The following is a 9,910-nucleotide window of genomic DNA, read 5'->3' on the forward strand; positions in this document are numbered from 1 at the left end:
TGAGTTTCAGTATTTTGACCTGGGGACAAGGGCTGCATTTGCCATTAGACAAAAGCTCTTTGACAAGCCTCTTGCAGTCTGCACAAAGAACTAAGCAGCTTTGTAGTTTTAGCAACCCAGCTTTAGCCTTTCTTTGTCTTACATCAGTGATACAGTGGAAAAGCACCACTCTTGCTTTTTCTCTTAACGGATTGGATTGACTTAAAGTTACAAACCTGATTTTAGCTCCATAAGGATACTTAGCAGGTACTACAGGAGTCTAAGAAGCAGCCTGAGCCTGCAGGTGGCAGACCAAAAATGTCTGCTTTGAGGCAATGGGAAGACATGGAAGCTTAAGGGGACAGGTCATCTATGTAGGAGTTACAGCAGAAGGTGCCCCTGTATAAATGGGCGGTAGCCACCAAACAAAAAGGCATTGATGTCAGGTACACTCAGAAAATGAAACTACAAGGCTTCATCAGCAAAGATGCGTACCACTGATGTGAAAGTACAAAGGATTCACAACTATTCTCAAATTCAAAATACAGCTGATTGCAAATCATGAAAGTGCACTTTACTATATCAGTTTATACAAACCTTCAAATCTGCTCTGAAAGTATACAAAACTTGATAGGGAATTATCCTCCTCTGAAAGAATACAAAACCCATGATACTGGGTATTGATATACTTATTGAAATTTTTGCAAGGAAAACTCTAAATATTAATTGCTCTGTGCTGTCACTGAATAAGGTGTTAGCATACCAGTGCTTATAGGGAAATAGGATTTTAATAATAAATTCATTATACAATACAAAGGTTTTACATATTGAAAATATCATCTATCCCAAAAGTTAGGTTTTGTTGTTATCTGAAGAGATGGACTAAAATTAGTGGCAGTGTATTAATAGTGCCACAAAATTGGAAATTGTAGGTAGGAAAAAAAACAAGAGAAAATAGGATGTTATCAGAAACCTGCAGGCTAGAAATCTACCTTTGAATTCCTAAATGTGTGATAAAAAGAGTTATATAACATGGTTAAAGCTTGATAAACAAAGCCTGTCTGCTCAGGAAGCCAGAATTAGACCATTTGTTTCCTATAAGGAGGAATGTTTAAAGTTATTTCTCTGTCAACGGTAAAATTGTGAATAAACCTAATGAAAAATATAGACTCTGTGGGAGTAAAGAATATGCTTGGCTCTAACTTCACTTTTGTTTAACTACAGAAGTACTGCTAGTTAAATGTTCCTCTATCTTAAAATATCGCAACTGGTAAGATAGCTCTCTATTCTAATCACACACAGAGTAGGAAAAAAAGGGAGTGGGGCACTGAAAACAAATATCTTCTTGGTAGTCTAACCACCTTCTTGAAAAGAAAATCAGCTTTAGCCAGTTTAACAGTATCCTAGTTAGCCGTTAATGACTTGTTGTAAAACTACCGCTATTATGGGAAAAGTGTAAAGCTTTTAAAAAACTTATCAGAGGTCATAATATAGGTTTACGGCATTCTCTTTTTTTAAAGTGAGTGAAAATATGGGTCATGGATAGCTCTCACAAGCAGGATTCAATCTTTTAAATACTTCCCTAACTGCAGAATATGGCCACTTCTGTTGTGCAAACACTGTTTGAGTGTTCAAACAGCACTGCGTGTATGGGATGAAAGGTATTATTTTATTTCTACCTCTTTCTTCTGCTATGCACATAATCTGAACAAGTCCAACAGCATATTTAGATTTCTCAGTCTGGAAATGAGTTTTGTAGAAGTCACAGCCATCCTGACAATGGACAGGCCCATTAGAAGAGGCATAAAAAGTCTGATCACTCCTAGGTTATTGTTTCTTACAAAGAAGGGAGCGAAGCTGCAGACCGGGGAAGAGGCGGTGAACAAAAGATGAACATGAATCAGCAGTGCACCCTTGGGGCAATGGATGCTAACTACACAGTTAGCAGGAGCATAGGCAGCAGGTCAAGGGAACTGAGTATTCCCTTTCATGTAGCACTTGAAGGAGCTCAGCTGGAGTACTGCCTCCAGTTGTGTGTCCCCCAGTATAAAAAAGACATTGACATACTGGAGCCAGTTAGTTAGGAGGCTGGAGCGCATAATGTACCTGGAGATGATGAAGTCAAAGCCAAGGTCTTCTCGGAGACCAGCAAAAGGTCAGTAGTGACACAGCAAAGACAAGTACAACCAGATACACCAAAAAAAGGATTTTCATAGTGAGGGCAGTCAAACATTGGCACAGACCTTGAAGGTATTTAAAACTTGTCAGAACTAGACCCAAAGGAACCTGATCAAGCTTTGAAGTTAGCCCTGCTTTAAGCAGATAACCTTCAAAGGTCCCTTCAGAGGCCCCTGTCAATTTAAATTATTCTATATTTTTAGTTTGGATATAAACACGGTGTTTCAACAACACACCATATATCAGAGTACATTCCCTCAACTACTTATAAAATAAAAGGAACTCGGTAGCAAGAATGTACTCTCATCATTGTCCAATTTTCATTCGTGACTTTCGTGTACAATGGTAAGATATATCTCCACTGTAACGTGTGGTAGTATTTCTATAAAGGCAAAAAACACTATATTCTAAAATCACCATTTTGCAGTGATCCCAAAAGAACTGTTTAAAGGAGTTACCTAAGAGTTTAGTAAGTATGCAAATAATAATTTCAGCCAAGCCACAGAGAACAGTCAAGTTCTGGTTTCCTCAACTCGACTGCTCCTTGACATCTTTTCTGTAGTACAGCTACTTTGAGAGCCAGCATGTCCTAAGATTATGGCAAAAAGAGGCGGGAAACAACATGATTCCTTTTCCAATAAAGAGGGAGGCGAGGAGGTCCATGGAGCCTGCAAACAGCAAGCCATGGAAAATCCAGCTCCCTGAGAAATCAATGGAAACTGTATGGGGATTCCAAAGCTCCATTTGGTAGATATATTTTTACTTTGTTTCTGTTTTGCTGTCATATTACACACTGTTGAGAATAGGTTTCAACACATCAGCCACTGTAAGTCTGAGTCATTACAATGGATGGAGTTACTTTCTTGAAGAAAATATAGTGAATGCAATTTAACTCTTAAAATATACTCACAGCTTGGAAATGCAGAGGTGTGCCAGTTTAACTGAATGTGTGAGCACGAAATCTTCATGTGTTCTTGTAGTGAAAACCCTGCTGAGAAAGCAGTATCACCCAGTGTGCCATAGCATTCTCAGAACAGGAACAATTACTTGTGTGAATATCACGACTCACTCTAAGAAAGCAAATAAGCACATGAAATAATTGAGTAAGGAAAGCAGTAGGAGGTTGATGTGTAAGTACATTCTTTGCTAAGCAAAAGCTGCACAGATTAAGTCCTTCTGAATGTCTGGAAGTCTATTTGAGCTGAGCAGTCCTGATCTGCATGACCTTGTACGACTACCTAGGAGTCAACAACGAGAATATTATGCATAGCTTGAGTATGCTTCAAAAATATAACACAATTTGTCTGAATCATGGATTTTTAGAAATCAAGAATACTCCTAACAACCTGAAATATTTTTTTTCTGAGAGGGGTTGTTTGTTTATTTATGAGTAAAATAATTTAAATAAAATCACACAGGCAGCTTCATAAATACTGTATACAATCAGAAGTAGGCAGACATGTACTTTGTTCTGATCACATTCCAAAAGGACTCCGTTTTGGAGCAACTTTGCAGGGAACAGCAAAATACTAATCAGATCTATATGTTTCATAGCTAAAATAATACAGAGATTGACATTATTTTTAATATTGTTTCCTTCCTACCACTTATATTACCAAATCTAAGTATCAGGGTTACCTCATTAGCCTAAACCAACACTCCTTTAGATCAACAGAAAGACATCCATAGCTTTCACTGGATTTTGAGCAATTCTTTGTGAAAGCAAAGCCACTGCAGCGACATTTGTGACTCTGGCTGGTTGTGCCAGGGCACCCAGCATGTCCCCCTGCCCAGGGCCGGGCTGCTGGTGCCCATGGCTGCAGCAGAGACAGGGCAGCCACGGTGTCCCCGTCACGCTAGCCATGTGGGGCCAGCCAGGGCCACCCCTGCACGGACAGCTGTGTTGGCTGAGGGCCGGGGCTTGGCCCACACCGCTCCCCCCGCCAGTGGTCACCAGCGGAAGGAAGAAGCTGGTTTCTTCTCAGGCTCCAGCTCTCTATTCATCAGGGCAGTAGCTGGAGAAATAGAGAGAAGCTTGGCAAGTAAAGTATTTATGAGGTTATCGTCCTTCTATGACTTCCTTTCATCTGGCTTTAACATGGAATTGCAGCAGAGGGTGGGTCAGGCCTGCGCTGGAGATTGCAGCAGACCCAGGCTGATGATGGGATTACTCTTTCAGATGAACTGATAAACTGTGGTTTGGGAGCAGCCATTGAGCCTTAAGAAATAATTCCATTAAATTAAATCCAGCTTTGTGTAATAGATACATGCCACTTCAGTTCTAACTTACGCATAGTCTTTAAACAGAAAAAAAATAATCATTCAATGCTTAAAATTCATTACAGAATAATAATTTAATTGTAAGTCAAAAGCAGGATTTAAGTTTGTTTCCGATACAAAAAGGTATTTATAGAAATCCAACAGGGGTGTATGTGTGTCTATCATGAATGCAGTGAGAGACTGTTTTATCTACAATGATTTGTTTCAGAATTTCTTTAAATATTTTTCCACTACCCATACTCTGACAACTGGAAAATAAACACGATGATGATGCATTACCATCCTGTCAGTAAATTAGAGAGCGCTACTGATACAAGTATTCATAAAGATCTGCTAAAAGTTGGTTTATGCCTGATGGCGACTTTTGTGTGTCTCAAGCATGATGATGATTTTATGGCTTGGGCTTTTAGAAATGTCTTAATGAAATTAAAAAAAAATATTTTGCCCAACTTTTTTTGTTCCATTTGGGACTACTTCTAACACTCATTTATTTACAGCAAGACACATTTACCTCCTAGAACTGATATGTTATTTAAGAAGTTTAAAATGGATCTCAGCAGAGTTCTTAACAGAATGTGAATATTACCATGTTACCTACCTGTGTTTTCTCACAACAGACAAAATCCTGGGCAGAACTTGACGGTTAACAGGAAGTCAGCTGAAAATTTGTATTTGTCCTCAAATTATTTTTGAACCAATAATAAGCTGCAGAGCTTTATCTTGAAAATTATGTTGGGGAGAGAGATTCACACTTGTGACAGGAGCAATTGTTTACCCAACAGCTCTGCAGATGAGCTCAGATCTTTTTCTTCTGCCTGTGGGCCCTTAACCTACTTTTGTGCAGGGGGTTCCTCTCACCATGAACACACCAGTTATGCTGGAACGCAAGACGGAACTCTCAGTCCTTCTCCTCAACATTGCTCCCCTTTGAGTTAATGGCGAAACGTTCACTGAAACCAAAAATGGAACTCAGTTGCCATGTACCCGGGTGTCCAGATTGCATTTTCTTCTTCCTTTCTAAACACCCAGTAAGCCAGGGCAGAACCAGCTTTTCCAATGGCAGCTCCTCTCGCTATGCTGCACAAAGATAATGACACCATTCACAACTGCTGTTATTCATTCCTACCCTATTTGTGCAGACGCTGGTTTCACTTGAACAAAATGGCACAACCAACCACAGCCTGTCCAAGGGAAAGCCTCCTCCTGCCCTGAAGCCATTCCTTTGTTCCGAGCCTCTTCTCCCTCCTCACCCCCTCATTTAATCTTATCTGTTCTTGGTCTCACACCAAGCTAAAACTGTGCAACATAACTAATATATAAATTAGCAACAAATATTCCACTGTGATACTAGATCAAAGTTAGAAGGACCTGCTTAATTTCAGGGCCCACTATACCCCTCAAGCAGTCAGGCAGGTGCTGCACCTTACCCTGCCTTTGCACATCTCCCCTCGCCACGCAGAGGTTTCCCAGGGATATTCGCTGCACAGACCTAAATACTGAGACTTCAGCACATCAGGAAATATTAGATCAAAAGAAGAGGGTAAGAAATAAACTGACATTTTCCACACAATAAATAGCTTATCATTAGCATTATATAAAGTGTTATGACAAACTCCATTTTGGAATTATTGACAGGAGCCTGGAAGTTAGTCTTTAATCATGAACTTTTTAGAACTGCCTTTGAAAAGGAAAGTCTCCATTCTTGCTTTGGCACATCTTTTTCAGTTTTGGATTTACTGGCACAGAAATTAACAAAATCACAAAGCTGATCTTCAGTCATCACCCTAGGCCTTTTTTCTATCTTTTTGGGCTGTTCAGACTTTAGAGTTACTTTGATGCAGATAATGGAAAACTGTTACTCAAATCCTTCCACTAACAGGCCCTAGTTCAGAAAACACTTTTCACTGGATCCCAAGTTAGTCAAGGCTATGAGATCAATCTGCCTTCCTTTAATTGAACTTCATTTGAAAGTAGTCTAGAATAGACTAGAATTTCTGAGGAGAGAAACTTTGAGTTCGTGGGCAAAATAGACTAAAATAAAAGGATTTGTTAACAGATCTACTCCCTTCCAGTGACATTCTCACTGGCTGAAACCTTTTCTTCAATCATCCTTTCTAGTCCAACATATTTCCATGGTTTCTTGGTTTCTGGTAAGCTCTGTAAGCTCCTTCTTGATTACTGTGCATGGAAAGTGCTATCTGCCATCACCTCTAAGGCTTGCCTGTGACCTGTGTTTCTAAGAGGTGATCCTAATCATTGTCTACACTCCTCACCTCTTTCTAGCTCTCTCCCATGCTTTCTGCTCCAAGGTCTTGCAGAAAGCTCTCTGAGCTGAGAACACACAGCTACTCTGCAGGAGGGTCCACTCTGCTACTCCACTGGCCAGTAGGACCAATACATGCTAGCTGGAGGAGATGCTAGGAGCCAAAACCGCCAGGCTCTTCTACAGAGAACAATGACTGCTGCCACCGTATTTGAGCCCTCACTTAATTATAATGATTTTAACATTTACTTTTATCTGAAGGTGTGATCAAGCATTTACCATAATGGCATCACTCTCCAGTCTAAGATTAAGTCTTCCTTTCTAACTAGGTTTATCTGCCTCCTGCCTTTAAAATAACCCCTAAGATCTGCAGGGCCATAGCAATGTGACTTAAAATGCCAAAATAGTACCCAAGTCCTCTGAGCCTAAGACATGCTTGATGAATGCCTAAAATCCAGCACAAAATACCCTTGATGGTCATGGCTTTTATATAGTAATTTAGCAATTCAAACACAGATCTTCTACCTGACACTTTCTTATTATTTCTTTTTTCTGCTTTGTTTTATACTCCTGCATAAGAACTAACTAATAATTCTCATAAATCTTTAGGGTAGGGAAAAATTGTCCATCTCATTATCCAACAGGAATGGAGTCCACGAAAAAGCTGACCTGATCAATGACAGGAAATGGTTGTCAGAGTCAGACTCAAAATCCTGTAAGAGCATTAAGCAAATTGGTTTGTTGGACAATGCCTAATGCAAATTAGGAGGAAAGCTCGATTTGGAGCTTGCCAGTTCACCATTTAAGCTCAAAACAAATCTAAACACTAGAAAAATACCCTCATAGACAACTAAGATGAACAAATGGTTTAACGATAATGCAGCAACCAAGAACCTGGGATTTGAGCACTTCTGAAATTAATTGATAAGATCAAACTAATATTTCTCAGATACTTCAGAAACCAACATACCAACATCCATATATAACACTCTTTAAAAGTCAGAAGAGGCACATCGTGAAAGGTTAGTATCTTGAACATACTCTTTTCTGGTTTTCAAAAATAGGCTGTAACTAACAAGCATTTACTCACAGAATATAAACCTCTTATCAGTTGCCTCTGAAACTAAGCTCAGTGAACCCACTTGATATAAACTTCAGTATTTACAAGGGCTTACAAGACCAAAATCAATTGTTCATACTCGTGTTCTGAACAGTGGAAAAAAACAGCTTTTGAATTCTGAAATTTTCACACTTCTAGTCTAGTAATCAAGAACAGTAACTGCTGGTATTATGAAGATATCAGTATGCTCCTGATGGTATGTTATATTCTCCTCCCCTCCACAATTTTCTGGGGGGGAAATTTCAGTAAAGATAACCATAGTATCAAGCAACCTGACATTCGGGGAAAGAAACTAAACGTAATAGCATTTGTACTCTACTGTTTTGCTTAATCTACAAATTATACTTAGGTATTGTGAAGGTCTAGTTTCATTCCATTTACTTTGTGAAGTGAAAGAAATCCCTACATTATTCCTTCCCTGATCATCAAGTTCTCAAGGAACGAAAAGACACTCATAATTATTGCAAAATAATTCAGTACAAAGAAAATATAATCATTAAGCAAATGTAGACGTGTTTTTGCTCTCCTCATACAGTTTATAACACTTTGTATTACGTGCTCGATCAAGAAAGAGCCACGTGCCTGTTCTACAAGATTGTAAACAAGCAGAGCACCAGTCCTAGCTTCCCATGCTCTTCACATCTTCACATGTGCAATGGCCATCTGACAATTTGACCAGTAGCTGTCGATTCATCATCTCTTCATCTTTGCCAAAAGATTGCCAAGGTAGACATGTATTTGATTCTAGCCATAGTCTCATTTTTTTCTGTTCGTTAAAAGTCTGCCTGTCCAGAAGATACTGCTGATATGGCTGAATGAATTTAAGCTAGATAGCTTGTGAGAAGCTTAGCTGTGCTTCTTATGATACATGTAAAAAGCACAGCATTGGCAAAGGAACAGGAATAGCAAGCTGTATTTTGATTTCAGTGATCAATAGTAGAGAAAGAGAATGCCATTAATAAAAATTTTACAAATATAGTGACACACAACTAAATCTCAAGTGCCATTAATATCTATAACTATGTATTTAGAACAAAGTAATTTATTCTTATTCTTAAGGATAATGAGTCTGTAATCATTTATCTTTTCTATTCCTATGAAACACTAGAAATCCTCCATTCAGCAGAAAATTGCTTATAATCTGGCCAAATTACTGAATGTAAAGTGTTCTTGGACAGAAGTTGGCTTCTTCATCACCTCCCTCTTTCAAGAGGAAACAGAAAAGAGTTACTGAAAACATTTTCTATTAAATGGCACCACTTTAACATGTCAGTGTGGAGCTGATCAGCTTTATTAATACCACTACACTGTGGCTGGCCTCCTCCCTGCGTAATATTTCAATGCTGAATGCATTGCAACAAAGGCTAACTATTTATAGGAAAGAAAGTGTATCACTGACAAGCTTATCCCCTTGCTGACTTGCTTCAGTTTCCAATCCTTGGTGGTTTTTTTTCTTTGACTTGATGAAATCCCCTTCCAATGGTTCTAATGTACATGAAGCAAATGATTTTGAAAGCCTTGTAACAGAACATAAACACAGTTTTCAAACCTCGAGACTCTTAATCTGAGCTTTCTAAAGCTTACAGGTCTTTCAAAACTCTATCAATGCTGCCTGAAAATGCACATAAATCCAGCCATGTAAGGAGAGGTTGCCATGACAGACACAGTGGTAAATCTGAAATTCTCCAAAATGTTACTGTGGCCTTCAACCTCAGGAAAGCATCTTTGGATGTGGGGAAGACAATACTGTAACACCAAATAAGTACGTGAGAGCCTCTTGTTCTGAATGCTAGATGTTCTTCTACTCTTAATCAAGTCACTTACCTTCCTATCAAGTTGACTTAAATGTTTTTTCACGGGGATGCTATTAGAGTCGCTTAAAGCAAAGGAACTATGATGAAGTATGATAAAAAGGACAGCAAAAGTGCTATTTAAATAAAACAGCTTTGTAAGAACTGCTTAATCATAAGGAATCAAATCAAAGAACAAATCAGCAAATCAGGCATCTTTGGCGCTTGCTAGATGAGAGTTTTATTATAAGCATCAGGTGAAACAGGCAGAGTTTAAGGGTCTTTTATTCTCTAGAAGAA

This window comes from Larus michahellis, chromosome 8, assembly GCF_964199755.1.
Source record: "Larus michahellis chromosome 8, bLarMic1.1, whole genome shotgun sequence".
Taxonomy (NCBI): domain Eukaryota; kingdom Metazoa; phylum Chordata; class Aves; order Charadriiformes; family Laridae; genus Larus; species Larus michahellis.